This window comes from Dasypus novemcinctus, chromosome 19, assembly GCF_030445035.2.
Source record: "Dasypus novemcinctus isolate mDasNov1 chromosome 19, mDasNov1.1.hap2, whole genome shotgun sequence".
Classification (NCBI taxonomy): domain Eukaryota; kingdom Metazoa; phylum Chordata; class Mammalia; order Cingulata; family Dasypodidae; genus Dasypus; species Dasypus novemcinctus.
The window spans coordinates 35,620,406-35,638,210 of NC_080691.1; the positions used below are offsets into that span (position 1 = coordinate 35,620,406).

The 17,805-nt window shown below is 53.1% G+C and overlaps 1 non-coding gene across 1 annotated transcript; it reads left to right on the forward strand.

Moving 5' to 3' along the window:
• The first annotated feature begins 10,350 nt into the window (after positions 1–10,350).
• Positions 10,351–10,456, forward strand: LOC111765183 (U6 spliceosomal RNA). The gene has a single exon (XR_002797588.1). It is a non-coding gene; the product is annotated as a U6 spliceosomal RNA (small nuclear RNA).
• Positions 10,457–17,805: the final 7,349 nt, after the last annotated feature.

Sequence of the window (17,805 nt, forward strand, 5' to 3'; positions counted from 1 at the left end):
CCAGGAATGTCTTAATCTCTTTTTTTTAGCCCCACACCCCAGGCTGAGATGGCTCCCTCATCTGTTTGTTCATTGTTTTTGCTCATTCATTTTGCTTGATGTCAGCTCGTTGTTTTTGCTTGATGCCTGCTCATTGTTTCTGCTTGATGTCTGCTTGTTGTTCATCTTCTTTAGGAGGCACTGGAAACCGAACCTGGGACCTCCCATGTGGGAGGCAGGCACTCAACTGCTTGAGCCACATCTGCTCTCCTCTCCTTCATTTTTGAAAGACAGTTTGGCCATTAAAATTCTTGACAGTCTTTCAAGCTGCCATCACATTAGACTGGCATCGGCTTACAGGCACTGCAGCATGCACAGAAGGGTAACGCTGCTCGCCCCAGAATGGGGCCAGGGACCCACAGTGGGAGGGCAGGCTGGCTCCACTCAGATCTGGGGAGAAGGTAGGAGAGGGGCCAGCAAGGGCCCCACGAGCCCCTGCCCCAAAGAGCTGGCTGCAGCACCATAGGGGAATGAACACTGGACTTGTGTTCTTGCCCACATGGATAGCTGTGTGACGTCACTCTTCCAAGCCTCAGTTTCTCCATCTGTGCCATCTGCACAGCGCCAGCATGTTGGTTCAGCAAGGTGAGGGCTAGTTAAAGGTTCTTGCATTGTACGGAGCTGTCTGGAATCGAGGAAGCAATTCAAAGTTCTTCATACATTTGTTTCCCCAACCAGACAGAGTCCCTTGAAGGACAAAGAAGAAACACATTGTCTCCTTTGTGGTGCCCATTAAAAGTGATATTTCAGGGAAGTGGACTTGGCCCAATGGATAGGGCGACTGCCTACCACATGGGAGGTCCACGGTTCAAACCCCAGGCCTCCTTGACCCGTGTGGAGCTGGCTCACGAACAGTGCTGATGCGCACAAGGAGTGCCCTGCCACGCAGGGGTGTCCCCCACATAGGGGAGCCCCACGCGCAAGGAGTGCACCCCGTAAGGAGAGCCACCCAGCGAAAGAAAGTGCAGCCTGTCCAAGAATGGCACCGCACACACGGAGAGCTGACACAACAAGATGACAGAACAAAAAGAGACACAGATTTCCATGCCGCTGATAAGGGTAGAAGTGGTCACAGAAGAACAAACAGGGAATGGGTACAGAGAACAGACAACCGGGGGAGGGGAGAGAAATAAATAAATAAATCTTTAAAAAGAAAATAAATAAAAGTGATATTTCACAAGGACAAACTCTTCTTCGGGTTCACCTTGCAGATTCTAGTGGGGGCTGGCGTCACCTGCTCTGTGAAGACTTCAGGTGCAGCTGACCTCACTTTCTTTGTGTCCTGCTGAATTCTGGACAAAACTCAAGCCCAGCCCTTGGAATTTACGTGTAATATCCTTTGTACCAGTCTTTCTCCCCCATTGGAACAGTGCATCTCAAAATGGCATCTCCAGATCCTGCCTCGGAATTTTCTGGAAGACTTGTTAAAAAATGCAGAACCTCAGGTGGCTTTGGCCCAGGAATCTGTGATTCTTACATGCACAGATGTTCTAGAACCTTTACATCAGAGAGTGAGTTCCTAAGCAGAGAGGCTGTGTTGAATTCGTGCCACTTCCCCGTTCTCCTGCACAGAACTCATGGCCCCAAAATGTGTGTTGAATGAATGAATGAGTGAATGAATGAATGAGGACCACAGGGAGAGTGGCTCGTCTTCCTTGTACCGCCCTTCCCCTCCACCAACAGTCCTCAAGTTGGACATGAAGCCTCTTCCCCTTTTTCTGGTCCTGGGAAACTTCTTGGATAAGAATTCCCCTCCCCCTTCCAAGATAATCCGCTCATTAATACACAGCATTGCAAAAGTGATCTATAATTAGATGCTAACCGAGTTTGCTGTAGGATTGGGTGGGCGAGGTCACCAAGGTAAGCTGAGAGCCAGCTGATTGTTATGATCAATCAATAACCTATTTATTTCCCAACATTTCTATTAACCTCTGCCAGCCAATCACAGTTTCAATTTGAAAGGCTGGGGTCGGCTTTGCTGACTGGACAAGTCTGATTGAACGTGGGCCCCTGACATGACCCCAAGGGCGAAATCCAATTAAAATCATTTTCACTTGTAGATTAATATTTTTAGCATGTTCTCCATCTTGGGATTCATCATTCCTGGCAATCATTAATTCCTTGTGACAAGAGCAGGTGGATTGGCACCACCATAAATAATAATTGTGATTAATTAGCTCGTCGGGACCGGGGATGGCTTCGGGTGGCGGTGCAGCTTCGGGGATCCTGTCCCACCGGATGCTGTGACGTGGATGTTTGAGTCACATCTCTGCAATGGCCCTCGTGAGTAGGAATGGGGTTCATCTGTTTCCCTCTTCAAACTGAGCTCCTCCGGGCTGGTACGTACCCACGCCTCTCGGCAGGTCCCTTCTTCTTTGGCATGCCCAGGTCCCCTCCTCTGCCCTCTATGCTCTCCCTCCCCATGGGTACAGCAGGAGCCGCCATGTTTTTGCAACATGGCCCTGCCCACTGGATGCTGCGGACTGGACCAGGGGTGGGACCCAACCCAAGCAGGGCTACGGGAAGACTTCCTCGGGAGTGTGGAATTAGGTTTAAGAGAAGGGGTCCCACTGCCCGACTTGGGTGTTCTGGGGAGCCATTGGCTGCCATTATCTGCCCTGAGATCTGGGAAGCAGCCACGAATGAAAGCGATGGTGGAAGTGGGAAGGAGGGAAGGAGGGAAGGCACACCTTAGGTTTCCTGGCATAGCCACTCCTGTTTCGACTCCCTTCCCGAGGCCTGGCTGCCTTCCAGCTCCTGGGGTTCTCTGATCACCCCTGCATCTTTATCATAATTATCCTCTTCTCTCTCTCTTGCCTAAACGTGTTTGAGTGAATCTGTTACTTTCAACCAAAAGTATCCCAACAAACTCAGAGCCCAAGAGGTGTCCAGTGCCACGCTGTAGGCTGGAGCAGAGACATCCGCCCTCTCTTGAACCCTCCAAAGCCTCCTTTGGAGGGAGAAACGAAACGAACATTTACTGAGGACCTACTCTGTGTAGGTGCTTTGGAAATGCCATCTGCTTAATCTTTACAACACCAGGAGGTAGACTTTATCCTGTTTTATTTTATTTTTTGTTACAGACGAGGAAACTGAGGCTCAGAAAAGTTTAATGGTTTGTCCAAAGAAGAACTGGGGGTTGCCCTTCATTATTTTGACAAGTCCCATGATTGTCTAGTACTCCCCACCGCCTCCGAAAGAGGGGCGTGCGGCTAAGACATCAGTGTCATGACAAAGTAGCTGGAAGTCAGTGAGGACCCTGGAGGAAGTCAGCCAGTGCCCTGGAGCAGAGGCCAGACAGCCTCCTGTGCCCACCCCCGCCTCCTCCTAGAACCCACTGTTGCTCTCTAATTGCTGCAGGACCCTCCTCATGGGAACCCCCCGCAGCCCCATCTCCCACCTCTGGAGACACTCAGGGGTGGACTCTCTAACTGCCCTTCCAGCCCCCATGCCTTGTTTTAGGAAAACCTGGGGCCAACACCAGGTTTTCTAGAAGAGGCTCTGCAAAGGGGAAATCCCGGGGAGCCCAGGTGTCCTATCTGCTCTGGAGCTCTCAGCGACACTTGCCGCCTAACACTGGGCTGGAGCATCTGGACTAAATGGGGATTTCCCGCTGCAGGTTTCCTAACGGGGAAGGACAACAACAGGGAAATAAGCACAGCTGGGACCCCATGTCCAGACCAACGTGTGCTGAAGAATGTTTGAGGAGATCCCGACAGGTATTCAAGGGTTGGAGAAGCTTGGGAAATTCCTGCAGTCCTGAATTCCAGGCTCCAGATCAATTATGCTGACCATCAAAACCATTGTGGATCATCAAATGCAATGAATGCGCCACTCTGATGAAAAGGGGTTGTTGCTGTGGGAGAAGTGGTGGTGGGGTGGGGAGTGAGAGCTATGGGAACCTCATTTTTTTTTTAAGATTTATTTGTTTATTTCTCTCCCCCTCCCCCCCCAGTTGTCTGCTCTCTGTGTCCATTCACTGCGTGTTCTTCTGTGACCGCTTCTATCCTTATCAGCGGCACCGGGAATCTGTGTTTCTTTTGGTTGCGTCATCTTGCTGTGTCAGCTCTCTGTGTGTGCGGCACCATTCCTGGGCAGGCTGCACTTTCTTTCACGCTGGGCGGCTCTCCTTATGGGGTGCACTCCTTGTGCGTGGGGCTCCCCTACGCAGGGGACACCCCTGTGTGGCAGGGCGCTCCTTGCGCGCATCAGCACTGCGCGTGGGCCAGCTCCACACGGGTCAAGGAGGCCCGGGGTTTGAACCGGGGACCTCCCATGTGGTAGGCGGATGCCCTAACCACTGGGCCAAGTCCGCTTCCCTCATATTTTTTAATGTAACATTTTGAGTGATCTATGTATCTTAAAAAAAAACAACAATAAAAGATATTAAAATAAAATCATGCGGAGGCTTTTCAAGACTGCAGTTTTCTGAGCCTCACTTCTGAGGATTTGGCTTCCCTAAGCGTGAGCTGGGGCTGAGACACTTTTGCGATGCTTTCTGAAAGGATTCTGGTCATCAGGCAGAATTGGAGATTCACAAGGCACATGGCCATATTAAAGGCACTGAAGAGTCCTGCGGTAAAGACACTCATGTGACTTCATTAAATGCAGTTTACCAAAGTCAACTGAACACAGTCCCCTCTTTTTGTTTTGCATAACACCTGTACTTACAGGGTTCATTGATCAGAGAGAGTCTACCATTCCCCCCCTTCTCCTTCCTGTCCCCAACCCTGCTGTTTTTTACTGTCTGTGTCCATTTGCTGTGTGATCATCTGTATCTGTTCCTGTTTGTCTTCTCTTCTCGCTTTCTCCTCTGGGATTCACTGGGATTCCATCCTGGGGACCTCCGATGTGGAGAGAGGTTCCCTGTCACTTGTGCCACCTCAGTTCCTGGTTTCTGCTGCGTCTCGCCTCGACTCTCCCCTTGGTCTCTCGTTTTGTGGCGTCATCATCTTGCTGCGTGGCTCGCTGCGCGGGCCAGGCTCTTTGCGCAGGCTCTGGCTCCCCGCACGGGCACTGGCTTGCCACGCTGGTCACCACCCAGGCACACCTTTACCAGGAGGCCCCGGGGACCGAACCTGGGTCCTCCCGTACAGTAGATGGAAGTTCAGCTCCTTGAGCCACGTCCACTTCCTTCATTTTCCCTTTAATAATTCCATACTGTCATAAATCCTGTGATTCCTGTATGCCTTTCCCAACACTTTATGTGCCTGTAGGCCGCTCTCTCCCTGAGGGCAGGGATCCTGTCTGTCTTACAAGATCCCTGAGTGGAGCCTGAGTAAATTTGTGCCTCTTAAAATCACCCCGAGCCCCTGCCCGCCAAGGGCAGAGTTGATACTGGGGGGAGATATTTAAACTCGGAGACTGGCTTTTCCCCGTGATCGTCGCAGATTCGAGCGTCCTGATTGTCATCCCACAGCTCGTCCCAGCTGGGGAGCCTTGAGCACTCGCTTAGGTGGACACTTGGGGACGTCAGCCGCCGCCGCCCACCTCCCGCTCCTCAGAGCTCGGCTGCTCGGCGGCGCCTCTGAACACGCTCGGTTCCGGGTGCCCTCTTGAGGGCCTTGGCTAAGGCCGGGAGCTTCCGGTCCCTCCCCCCCTCGCCTCGCTGCGGGGAGCAGGGCTGCAGAGCGGGCCGCTGTGTTGGAAACTGGGTTGGATTCTGCATGCACAAACCATCCCCAACGGCGCTTTCCTCCCCGCCAGCGCTAAGAGCCCACGGATCTTCAGTCAAGACAATCAGAGCATGAAGGGCGCAATACTCATCCCCACGGCTCCAGCGTTTTGAAGCTGGGGAGAGCCTGGGCCACCCACATTCCAGGCTCTGACTTCGGAGCGGAACAATGACAGGGCACTGAGGCGCAGACGACGGGGCCGGGGAGTGTGGGAAGGGGCCCGCTCGGGGTCCAGGCGGCTCACGGTCAGTCCATCCATCCATCTCTCCACGTGGTGGAGCGAACTCTTGCTGCACCCTCACCGTAGCTTTGTCTCCTGTCAGAGCTAGGGAAACGGAGGCACTGCGCGTTGAGTCATGGACCAATCAGATCCCAGCAGGCAATAGATGCCCATTTGAGTTAGTCTATCTGAGAAGAGTTTAATAAAGATATTATGACAGTGTGTTAGTTTTCTATGGTTGCGTGATGAATTGGCACTAACTGATGGGCTTGACACAATCTTGACCAACGTGAGAGTGCCACTGCCCGCCCTAGGCTGCCCGCAGGGTGGTGTCAGGGATTTGGTGTCAGGCTGCCCGGACTTCCATCCGGGAAGTCTTGCTTCTGCTGCTTACCGTCTTTGCCTTTTGAACCTCTTTTTCCACATCTGTCAGATGGGATGGATAATCTGGGCTTGCTTGGGAGAACAACCAAGGCAATTGCACCAGGGAAGGCAAGATAATTGATGGCTAATTCACTTCCTATTTATTGGATGTCCGCCATGTGCCAAGTTCTATGAGAGGCGCTGGGGGTGCAGGGGTGACCAGGAAAGTTCTCTTGGAGTATATCTTTGCAAGTAAAGGTACAATGAGCCAGGCTGTAACAAGAGCTATGAAGAAAGCAGTCAGGTTAGCAGTGTGGAAAGTAATGGCGGAGCAGATTCGATTCCAGAAAGGGAAATCAGGGAAGGCCTCTCAGAGGAGGTGATATTTGAGAGGCGCCTGCGTATTAGTTACCTATGCTGCAGAACAAATGATCTGAGACACAGTGGCTTAAAACAGCGTGCATTTATGATCTCCTCGTTTCTGTGGTCCAGGAGTCCAGGCCCGGCCTTGTGGGGCCGTTTGCCTCAGGGTCTCATCTGAAAGCAGCCCTCGAGGCATGGGTTGGGGCTGCGGACCCAACTCGAAGCTCGCCTGGGCAGAGATCTGCTTCCCGGCTTGTGTGGAGGTTGGCAGGATCGGTCTCTTGCTGGCTGTCAGTGGACGGCACCCTCAGCTCCTGACTGGCTGTAGGCTGGGGGGGGCTACGTTCCGTTCCTTGCCTTGCGGACGTCCCGAGCCAGCGAGGAGAGCGTTTCCCAGCAGCGGGGGTGGGCATTACCGTCTTGTATAGCGTAGCCAGGGAAGTGGCATCCTGTCGCCTGCGCTGTGGTCGATTACTTGGAAGCAAGTCACGGGTCCTGCCCGCGCAAGGGGAGGACCCCCCGGGGGACGAGTGCCAGGAGGCGGGGACAGCAGGGGTCCCCCTGGGTCTGCCTGCCACAGCCTGGCCGGCGCAGATGGAGCGTCATGGTCTTGCTGTGTGGCTCTCTGCGCGGGCACTGGCTCCCCGCGTGGGCACCGGCTAGCCGCGCGGGTCGCCGCCTGGGCACACCTTCACCAGGAGGCCCCGGGGATCGAACCTGGGTCCTCCCATGCGGTAGGCGGAAGTCCAATTACTAGAGCCGCATCCACTTCCTTCGTTTCCCCCTTAATAATTTTATACTCGTGTCATAAGCCCTGTGATTCCTGTATGCCCTTCTCAACAGTTTACGTATCTAGTGTTCACGCACACAGTTTTGTGTGGACGTGTTTCCAGTTCTCTTAGGTATCTAGCAGTGGAATTGCTGGGTCGTAGGGTAACTCCAGGTTTAACTCAGTGAGAAACCCAGAGACTGTTTTTCACAGCAGCTACACCCTTTTATATTCCTCCAACAATCTACCAGGGTTCCAGCACATCCGCATTCTCGCCAATGCTTGCTGTTATCTGTTTTTTGTTCTGTTTTTTCAATCATAGCCATCCCCTTGCTATTTTGATTTGCATTTCCCTAATAACTAAGGACCTTGAGTGCCTTTTCTTTTGTTTGTTGGCCATGTGTATACCTTCTTTTGAGAAATATCTATTCAGGTCCTTTACCCATTAAAAACCTGGGTTGTTTGTCTTTTTATTATAGAGTTGTAAGAGTTCTGTATATCGATTTCTTTTTATTGAGCTATTATCACCGCCGTTGTTGTTTCCAGCAGTTGGGCCCCAGGGATCCCCAGCCAAACCCCTTTTCCCAGGGCCTCAGCCCTCCTTGAAAACTACTCTGCAGGGGTCCCTGTTTCCAAAGTGCTCCCGGGCTTCGTGGGTGGGGGAGCTCTCCAGGAGGAATGGGGAGACTCCCCAGGGAGGAGTGCAGGCCCCAGCTCCCTTCCCTGCCTCCTCTCCTGCCCCTGGAGGGTTAAAGAGGCTCGGAGCCCCGGGGTGAGCCGGGGATTCTTCCTGCTTCAGGCCTCTCTCCCCTCAAGCCTCTCGGCAAAGCCCGGGGACGTGTTTGGAAGGAAATCCAGCCGGAGGCGAGGAATGAGCACTGGGCAGGGAGTCAGAGCCCCCCACCTTCCACCTCCCCGGCTCTGGTCTCTGATCTGCCACCCCCTGGTCGTGTGGCTCTGCGAAAGTCCCCGGAAGCCCCTGGGCCTCAGGGCTCTGTCTCTGAAATGGGCCTGCATCCCTGTCGAAGGGGCCATTGGAAACTTTCAGACCTTCGCATCTGTGCTGGCTTTGCATTTTTTTTGTTTAGGACTTCACCTCACCTCCTCCAGGAAGCCCCCAGGCCCTTCAGGCGGCCCTCGGTGACTTCCCAGCCGCCTGGCTGTTACATAAAGGAGCCAGAGGGGATTGCCCTCTCCAAGCTGTTTGGGTGTGACTCCCTGTAGATCTGTTGTCACCTTGAGGGCAGGGTGCAAACCGATCATACCCGGTTCCGGCTAGCACCCTCTGAACACCTCCCATTGCTGTGGGGTGAAGGCCATACCCTGGATCTGATCCCAGCTCCCTGGAGAGGAAGGCTGCAGCCTCCGTCTGCAGTGCCACCTCTCACGGCTCCCTCCCTGGCTCGCTCTGTTCCAGCTCTCAGGATTACCTTTGGGTCCTTTCTGCTTTCTGCCACAGGGCCTTTGCATGTGCTTTTCCCTATGCCTGGATGCTCTTTCTTTCCTTCCTCACCTTCTGACTCCTACTTATACTTAAGATTTTAGAGCAAGCAGCACTTCTTCCGGGAAGCCTTCTTGGATTCCTTTGGATTAGTTCAAATCCCAGTTACCCCCTCCGTGGTCGCTCCCTTGTAGCACTACGCGGTTGCTTTCCTTATTGGGTTAGCCCCTGTCTCTTCTTGAAGAGCTCCCTGAGGCTGAGGACCATGTCTGTGTGTCCTCCACTGGCACCCCCAGTGCCTGGAGCAGCGCAGGAGTTAACTAAATCTAGATTAAATGGTGAATACATCTTTGTAGCATCAAGCGCCGGATCAGAACCTGGCACGTGTAGCAGGCATAAATACCTCGTTCCATTTTTGCTGAAACACTGAATGCGTTCTCTTTCTGGTGGATCCTATTTCTGCTTCTGTCTGCTGTCAACGACCTGTGCTTTGGGGTACAGACTCGTGTTCAAATGCTGGCTCCTCTGATTTCCAGCTGTGGTCTCTTGGGTGAGTCCTCTCCTCCACGGGAGCTGGTTTCTTGAGCTTCATTAGAGGCTGCTGGAGGGATTTCACGGCTGACGGTTTCACAAGCCTCCCCATAACCGAAACCTTCCGCAAATGCCCTTGGGGAAATACGGTGTCTCCCAAAATCCTTCCTCGGAGACGAGCGGTTCAGACCGCGATGGGTGAGCCCATTTCTGGGTCTGCCCCCAGAGCCCAAGCCTGCCTGACCCCGTTCCCCGGGTGGCACTTGATAACAGAGACCCAGGTCTGCGTTTCCCGGGGCTCTGAGTGGCTGGGGAGGGTGGCCACAAATCTGAAGAGCCCAGAGGTAATTTCTGAGTCTGGGCTCCCAGGCAGGCGGAAAGGGGGCAGATTTAGCAGCAGGGCGCACTGTGTCCTGCTTCATGGGCGCGAGGCAGGGCACACGTTCACACTGCAGGCAGCCCCCTGCCCCTGTCCCCCCCACCGGAGCTCGTAAGGAGTTTGCCATCACCACCCCCACCCCCCCGGTTTATGTTTTCTTATTGCTTCTTCTCTCAATTATAAAACAATACATACATGTTAAAAAAGGTTCACGCAATGTAGAAACGTTTAAAATAAAAAAGTGATGGTTCCTCTCGTCCCCATTCAAATCCCATGTTCTAGGGTCACCAGGGTGGAGTTTGAGGCGCCCACTGCCAGTCCCTGGCTCCACAATGCACACCACACACGTATGTGGTGGCAGGAACTATGAACACAAAATACTTCCTACAGCAGGCACCGTGCTCCAAGTGTGAGAAGAATTTAATGAGTTAATTTGAGGCTGGGGAAATAGTTGCACCCATTTTTCTAAAGAGGGAACTGAGGTACAGAGATTTTAAGTAACTTGTCCAAGGTCATACAGCTAATAAGCGAGAAAGTCAGGATTTCAGTCCCCACAAAAAGGCAGGTTTCGTGCTCACTTCGGCAGCACATATTCTAAAATTGGAACAATACAGAGAAGATCAGCATGGCCCCCATGAAGGGTGACAGGCACATTCGCCAAGTGTTCCATATTTTTGTATTCATGCATCTGTGCCAAAGATGTACTGTGCTGATAAATGGGGGAGTATGGAAAAACTGTGCCAAATGCATGCTATGGACCGTGGCTGGTGGTAATAGTCTGATGATATTATCTCGTAATCTGTAACAAATGTTCTCCTCGGTGTGGTGTGTTGGCGGAGGGGTAGTGTATGGGAAATCTGCATGTCTGTGATTTTTTGGGTAAGTTCACAACTTTTGTAATAAATACATATAAAAAATAATAAAAGGGTAAGTTGGGGGGAAATATACTAAATGTAAGATATGGACTATAGTTAGTAGGAAGATTTTGACGATATTCTTCCCTGATTTGTAACAAATGTCTCATAACCTGCAAGGTGGTGGCGGGTTGATGCTGGGGGTCACGGCATGACGTTGCGCCTGTTTGCTTTGTAAGCCCACAGCTTTTACTATACACGTATTGTTCGTGCATGTTCATGGATGAATGATACAATTCAAGAAAAATTAAAAAACATGCACGTGTAGGCACACGGATTCCCACCTCCCCCACTGGAAACTGGATTACACCATGATTTTGGTTCTGAAACTTTTCTTTGCTTAGTAACACATTGTGGGCGCCTCTTCAGGTCAGTGGAAATAAAGGCACATTCATTTTTCCAAGTGTTTTGACATCTGAAGAGTATTCCTTAGTAGGGATGGACTGAAATTTATGTAAACCATGACCAAGGGAGAAACCCTTAAAATATGTCTAAATAATTTGCTTAAAAACCCTTGTTACAATGACCGCCCTTCAGAACATTTAAAAAATGTTTTATGCACATGGCAAGCGGTCAAGTGCTTTTCAAGTGTGGACAGTCCCTGACTGTGTGTCTCCGGGACTACTTCGGATCGGGGCAGCCGCTATCAGCAGTTTCTTCTGGATTCTTCGACCGTCGGCATCCGTCGTGTAGTTCACAGCACGGCAGCAAGGTCTGCTCCTTGGGTGGGAGGCCTTGGGGAAGTTCGGGTGGAGGGTACACAGAAACTCTGCATTGGCTTTGCAGTTTTTTGTTAAATCTAAAATTATTCCAACCTAGTTAAAAAAATTAACCGTGTGTACGATTTATGCAAAATCGAACAGCCTCACGTCCCGGATTCAGCCATAGACAAACAAAACCAGGTCCCCCATATTTTAGGATACTGTCTGAAAACAGACCTGGCAAAATATACGGAAATACCGAAACCCTTGGTTATTTGTGAGGAGGGTACCTAGGATCTGGGCTAAAAGGAGAGATGCTTTCCACAGTTTATGTTTTAATACCTTCCAGATTTTAAATGATGTAAATATGTTACCTTTTCATTAATTAAATTAAAAAACATAATTCAAGGTAGAAAAATCTTAATGGAAAAATTTTAGCCTTGACTTTGCTTTTCAGCAAATGGAGTAAACGTGGTCGTATTGATAATCAGCTGCCGCTGGTGGTGTTTAGCGGGGCTCCTTTTTGTGCCAGGTGCTCTGCTAAACACTGAACCGGAGTCTTCTCATCAAACCCTCCCAACAATGCACGAACCCCATTTTACAGAGAACTACCTGCCCCACTCGCAAAATCATAATAAAAATAAATAAAGAAAGAAAGAAAACAAGGAACAAAATAAAATAAAAAAGAACGAACCACCTGCCCAAAGTGTCACTTAGAAAGTGACAGAGCCGGGATTCGAGCCCGAGCCCGCCTCTTTCCTAAACCTGCACTTTCAACCACTCGTTCTGCTGCTAGGAGCTAAAGGCGTTCTCAGGCAGCCACGGGAGCAAACAAAACGGAGTCTGCCGCAAACACTGTTGGGGGCCCGCCTTTATCAGGCCATTTCAGGGCAGGAACAACCCGACTTCCCTGTTTCTGCACGTGAGGCCTGCTCAGGGGGCTGTGGCGAAAACGAACTAAAGCCTTTAATACATTGGTTGTGGGAGCAGATGTAGCACAAAGCGGTTGAGCGCCTGCCTCCTGTGGATGAGGTCCCGGATTTGATCCTCCAGGTTCGATCCCCTGTACCTCCTAAAAACAAATATAGTTGGTTGGAGACCCCCGGATCCAGGGGACCTGCAGCTGTGCAGCTGTGCTCAGAGAGGAGTTGCCAGCTAGAAGGGAATCTGCAATTTCCCCTGCTGGCCCCTGAGCTCCGCCACTCCCCTCCCAGCCGCTTCTGCCTTTGGTGCAGCCACCACGGCCTCCAAATGCAGACTGAAGTTTCCTTCCCGGGGGTGGGGTGGGGGTGGGGGGGAGGTCCTGGAAGGCCGAATGGGGGCTCAGGGAGGTGCAGAAGTGGGGGAGGGAAGCCGAGGGGGAAAGCTCTGTGGGTCCAGATGAGGAAAAGCAGCGGGGGCCACATGGAAAGGCACGGGGCGGGAGTTTGCCATGCCGTGCCCTTGCCCCTGGGTCCTGTTCACCTCTGTCCCCCCAGAGTGTGCATGACCCATTCGGGGTGTCCCTCCCCACCCCACACCCCTGGCCGCCCCGCCCGCCACCTCGTCCGAGGGTCCTTGTCCACCATAAACACAAATCCTGCTCGTGCCCTCGCTGGCAGCACTTGCCCCTTGATTTAAGCTGCCGTCCTCCTTCTTCCATCAGCCCCGGCCCCTCTGGCCGTGCATCTTCCGTTTATGAACTTCCCGCGGCCCGCAGCCTCCGTGGCGATCGATACCCGCGCCGAGCTGGCAGCAGGCGGGCCGGGCGCGCTCCTCGCGGGCGCCTGGGCCAGTATTTCTTGTTAAGCTTCTGTCTTGCCGTGTTCGGTTTCTCATTAGGTTTCTGCTCGGGCGCGGCCGTATTTCTTGTTCCTCGGTCGCCCAGCCCGGAGACCCCTAGTAATTCTTAAATGGCGGGGCTGGAGAGGGCCGTGTCGGAGCCCTTGGAATCCATCTGGCCGCGATCCGCGGTGGGGGCCGGGGCCTTGGCTCCCCGAGGTGGGTGCCCGCGCGCCCCTTGCTCGCTCAGCCCCCGCGGGTTTGCTCGCCTGGCTTCTCCTTGCATCTCAGTCTTTGCCACAGGCTCCCAGCTGGTTTCCCGGGTGCCAGCCTCCTCCCTGTGCGGTCTCTGGGAGAGCCTGGGTCAGAGTTCAACTCTGCCAGCCACAAGGACGGATGCGGGTACGTCGAGGCCGGGCCGGCTCAGTTTCCTCATCTGCGAAATGAGATGTTTTCTCAGGATTGCCTTGTGGCGGCCTCACGGTTCTGAAATGTTGATATACTGTATTATTCCCCTGCTCAAGCACCTTCTAAGGCTCCCTACTACCTCCTACCGCAAATACAAGCCCCCTTGCCCGCCTGCCTTTCAAAGCCTTTGATAATCTGTTCCTACTCCATCTACTGAAATCCATTTCCCCTTACTCCTGACCGGGTTGTCTGCTTTCTCCTCTGACCTGGTTCCTCCTTCTCTCTGTCACATGCCCAATTCGGGACCGTCTCCCCTTTTTGCCCAGGCCGTTGCTTCTCTGGGCGTGCCCACCACCCCTCCTTTACCCATCTACCAAATCCTAGCTGTTATTGAAAGTCCAGATCAAATCTCTTTTTCTCTGTGCAGCTTCCTCCAACTGATTTACTCCTTTTTGGATGTCACAGACTCGTACCTTAGTAGAGGCCATTATTATGATTTTTTAACGTCTCCTTGTGATTCTCCCACAAATAGCCTGCACATGGGCAGTTTTCTCCTGTTTGATGGCAGGCTCTCAGAACAGGAGGCATCCAGGTTACCCCGGCCGTGCTTAGATGTGAGTCGTCAGGGCGTTTTGGTTTAAGGTGTGTCACCTTACAGAGAGGTCTCTTGAGTGACACCCGGTCAGAGGGAGCATTTAATTTTCCAGACATATCAACCTGTCTCCTTAAGCTAATGCAGACCAGGGCACCAAAAACACTTACCCATCATGGGGGTGTTAGGAGGAACCGATCTGTTGAGAGATACACTGCTGCTTCTAAGCCTGGGGCGAGCTGGCCCTGCACACGGGGACAGGAGCGGGGGCTGGGGGTCAGGGGCAGGAGGGCGGGGGCCCAGCTCAACCCTCCCTGGACCAAGTGCTGAGCCCCAGCGGCAGCTGGTTCAAGTCCAGGTCCCAGGGCAGTCACGCCCGGCCCATCCCTCCACCCCGAGGGAAAAGCCGGCAGTGGGGGTGCTCCCGTCTAGGGCATGGGTGGGGGCACAGCTGGGAGGGCAGCGGGAGCCCCTGCCTTCCGCCCCGGGCCGGGTTTCCCTTTGGAGGCCTGCCCACGGTATTCAGTTAGGTTGCAACACGCCGAGGGACCCGGGGGCATGAGCTCGGGGACCCCCAGCGAGCTGGCGGCATGAAGAATTCCAGAACAGGAGGAGCCTAAGCTGGTGTCAAGTCTGGACCCTTCTTTTTGTACATGAGAAGAAGCCGAGGTCCAGCCTGGGGAAGGCCACGCAGCTAATTCATATCAAGGAGCACTTGGGCCAGGGACATCCTGGTTGCAAATGCCCCATTTTCAAACACCCCTTTGGGCTTTTATCCCAGCCTTAAGGTGGGGTTTGCAAGCTTAGGCATTGGTGGGTGTGATGGAAAATACACAGGTTTGATATGAGGACAGGAACCCAGGCTGGGTCTGTGACATATCAGCTGTGTGACCTTTAGCAAGTCACTTAACCTCTCTGAGCCTCTCTTCCACCAATTGTAAATATGAAGCTCGTTCTGTCCACCTCACAGCCCTGTTGTGAGGAAGAAATGATGTGATCTTTCTAATAGTAAACCGTTAGGACTCTACTGAGTCATTGAGGACTTTAGCTAATGAAAGCATGCAGCACACAGTAGGTGCTTAACAATGTTAGGCCTCACCTTCATTCCCTAAAGCGTCATCACTTCCAGGTAATTTATGCCCATGTCCTGTGTTCCTTCCAGGGGTGTGTGTCATGCTTTGCACAGAAGTGACTCCAGTGGTGGAATTTGAGTCACCACGACAGCATGTCGAGCTGTCGCAGGAGATGCCTTAAGCAGGAGTCGGGGAGGACTTTCAGAGACTCCCGTGTCAGCCTGGGCCCCCGCGTGACCCTGGCTTCTGCTTCGTTTCCTCGGTTCTCACGTCAGCCGAGGATGTTCTGCAATGGATCCAGGACCTGGGGGGGACCGGGAGGCAACGCTTTCCCCGTTCTGTCGCAGACGGAGGGTTTGGCTACAAAGAGTTTTCCTTATGGTCATGAGATGATAAAACCCATGCACTTAGACATGTCTCTGAAGGGCGACGTTTTCCACGGCCCCTCTTCCCTCTCCAGAAGCAGGGTGAGACTGGGAAAGGTGCTGGGATGTGCGGCTTCACTTTCTAGAAGCTTCCAGCGTCAGCTTTGCCTCTTGCTCGCTTGCTGTGTGATGCTGGGGAAGTCACTCAATCTTCCAGACCCTTTTCTATAAAGTAAGGATAGTAATTTTACTGGCCTTAGAGGGTCGTTGGGGGATTAAATGAAGAGACCCCATAGCCTGGGGAGCTGCCCATGAACTATGAGCCATTGCTCTAAATGAAGAAGGCGGGGTTCCAGCCGCAGAATCGGCTTCCAGGAGGGGGATGGTATTCTGTATTGCACTAGCCCCTTTCTCTCTTTGGGCCTCAGCTTCCCTATCTGACAAATGGGAGTGGGACAGATGGGACTGGCTTGTGGGTGTTTAAATTGCATCCCCTTGTAGGTAGAGACCCTTTTGAGACCAAGTGCTCAGGCCACTGGCTTCCCCTGGGCCACCTGCTAGACTGCTCCAGCGAGCGGGCACCCCGCGGCTCGCTCCCCGGCGTCGCTGCAGCCAGGACGGGAGGGGCTCTTGGTCAGCGTGTGTCGGATGGACGGGGGAGCTCTGCTTGCTCCTGCTCTCTACTGGGTTTTTGCGGATTTTGTTTGGACAAAGACTCACAGGTTTTATCAGTCAGGGTCCTAGCAGGAAATATAGGGCACACAAATTGGGATAATTTGAGGAGAGTTTAATAAAGGAATTGTTTCGAAAGGTGGTGTCAGGGGTAGGGAAACTGCACACGATCGTACAGTCCCTGGGGTTTAGCAGCAGGGGGCGCCAAGCTCGCTTCTCAGCCAGAAGGGGTGAGGGAGGGAGGGTTAAGGGGACAGACGGGTGGACACGGTCTCCAGGCAGGACAGTTGGCCCTCGGAGATCCCAGAAGACGAGAGCAGGGCACCTAGATGCCTCGACCTCCGTCTTCTCCTCCCTCTGATTTTCCTTCTGGGGCTCTGGTTGGCAGAACCCAACCAGAAGGCAGAGGGCAGGAGAATCCATTGACTTTCACGTGGGTCCAAGAGCAGGTGGGGAAGGGTGGGGGGTGCTGGCAGATGCCAAACCCACGTGTCCAGCAGCCCCATGCCCCGTGCGACACACACACACACACACACCCGCAGGATTAGGTATGCGATCGCTCCAAGGGCCCTTCCAGCTCCAACCTGCAAAGACTCTTCAGTTTCAAACCGAGGCTCACACACGCCAAGCCCCTCCAAGCTTCTGCCGTTCCCGGGAGTGGGGCGGGACTGGTCTGGAGCGCTCTGCCCTGGACTGCTGCGTGCAGGTCCCACCCGGCTTCCACTCAGAGGCTGTGATTTTGGAGAGTGGGCTTTTTTTTTCCCTTCCCCTCTTTCTCTCTGTAATTTCTCAACATGCAGGACTAGACCTCCTGTTCCTCTAGGCCGCTGGCAGGGGGAGCAGATATATGGCGTTTCTGCCGTGATATAAGGCTGCCACGGTGCGCTGCTGGCTCCCAGGAAGGCGCAGCACGGGTGTAAAACTTGGCTCTTCATTGTCAGCTCTGCTGCTCGTGGGTGTCTGCTGATGGCTTTAAACATCTTTGCGAAGCGGCGGTTCCGCAGCCCATGACCCACACTTGGTCGTGATTAGGGAAGGTGCTACCAGCCTCTAGTGGGTAGAGGCCAGGGACGCTGCTCAGCCTCCTTCAGGGCACTGGGCGGTCCCCACAACAAAGAAATATCTGATCCCAGATGTTTCTCAATAGGACTGTGGTGGACAAATCCTATTGTAGAAGGAGCCTAATCCAATGGCACATTGGTCCACAACTACCTACTTGTTATTTGATTATCTAGCCTCTTGGATGCCTCCAGCAATGGGGAGCTCACCACCTGTTCTGAAGGCAGGCAGATCTGGGCTTGATTCTGGCTCTTCTACTTTTAGCTGGCGTTCTGGACTTCCCCACAGTTGGGAGCAGCTCCCACCGCGCTAGACCTCCGTTTCCTTGGGCGACAGCCCCACTTTATGATTAGCACGAGGACCGAATGAGGTGGCGTGTGGCACTTGGCACACCGAGTGCTTGGTGAACATTCCCTGCTGTGACGGCCCTGCCCCCCTGGCCCCTGCACCTGTACTGGGGGCAGATGGACCGCAGGGTCT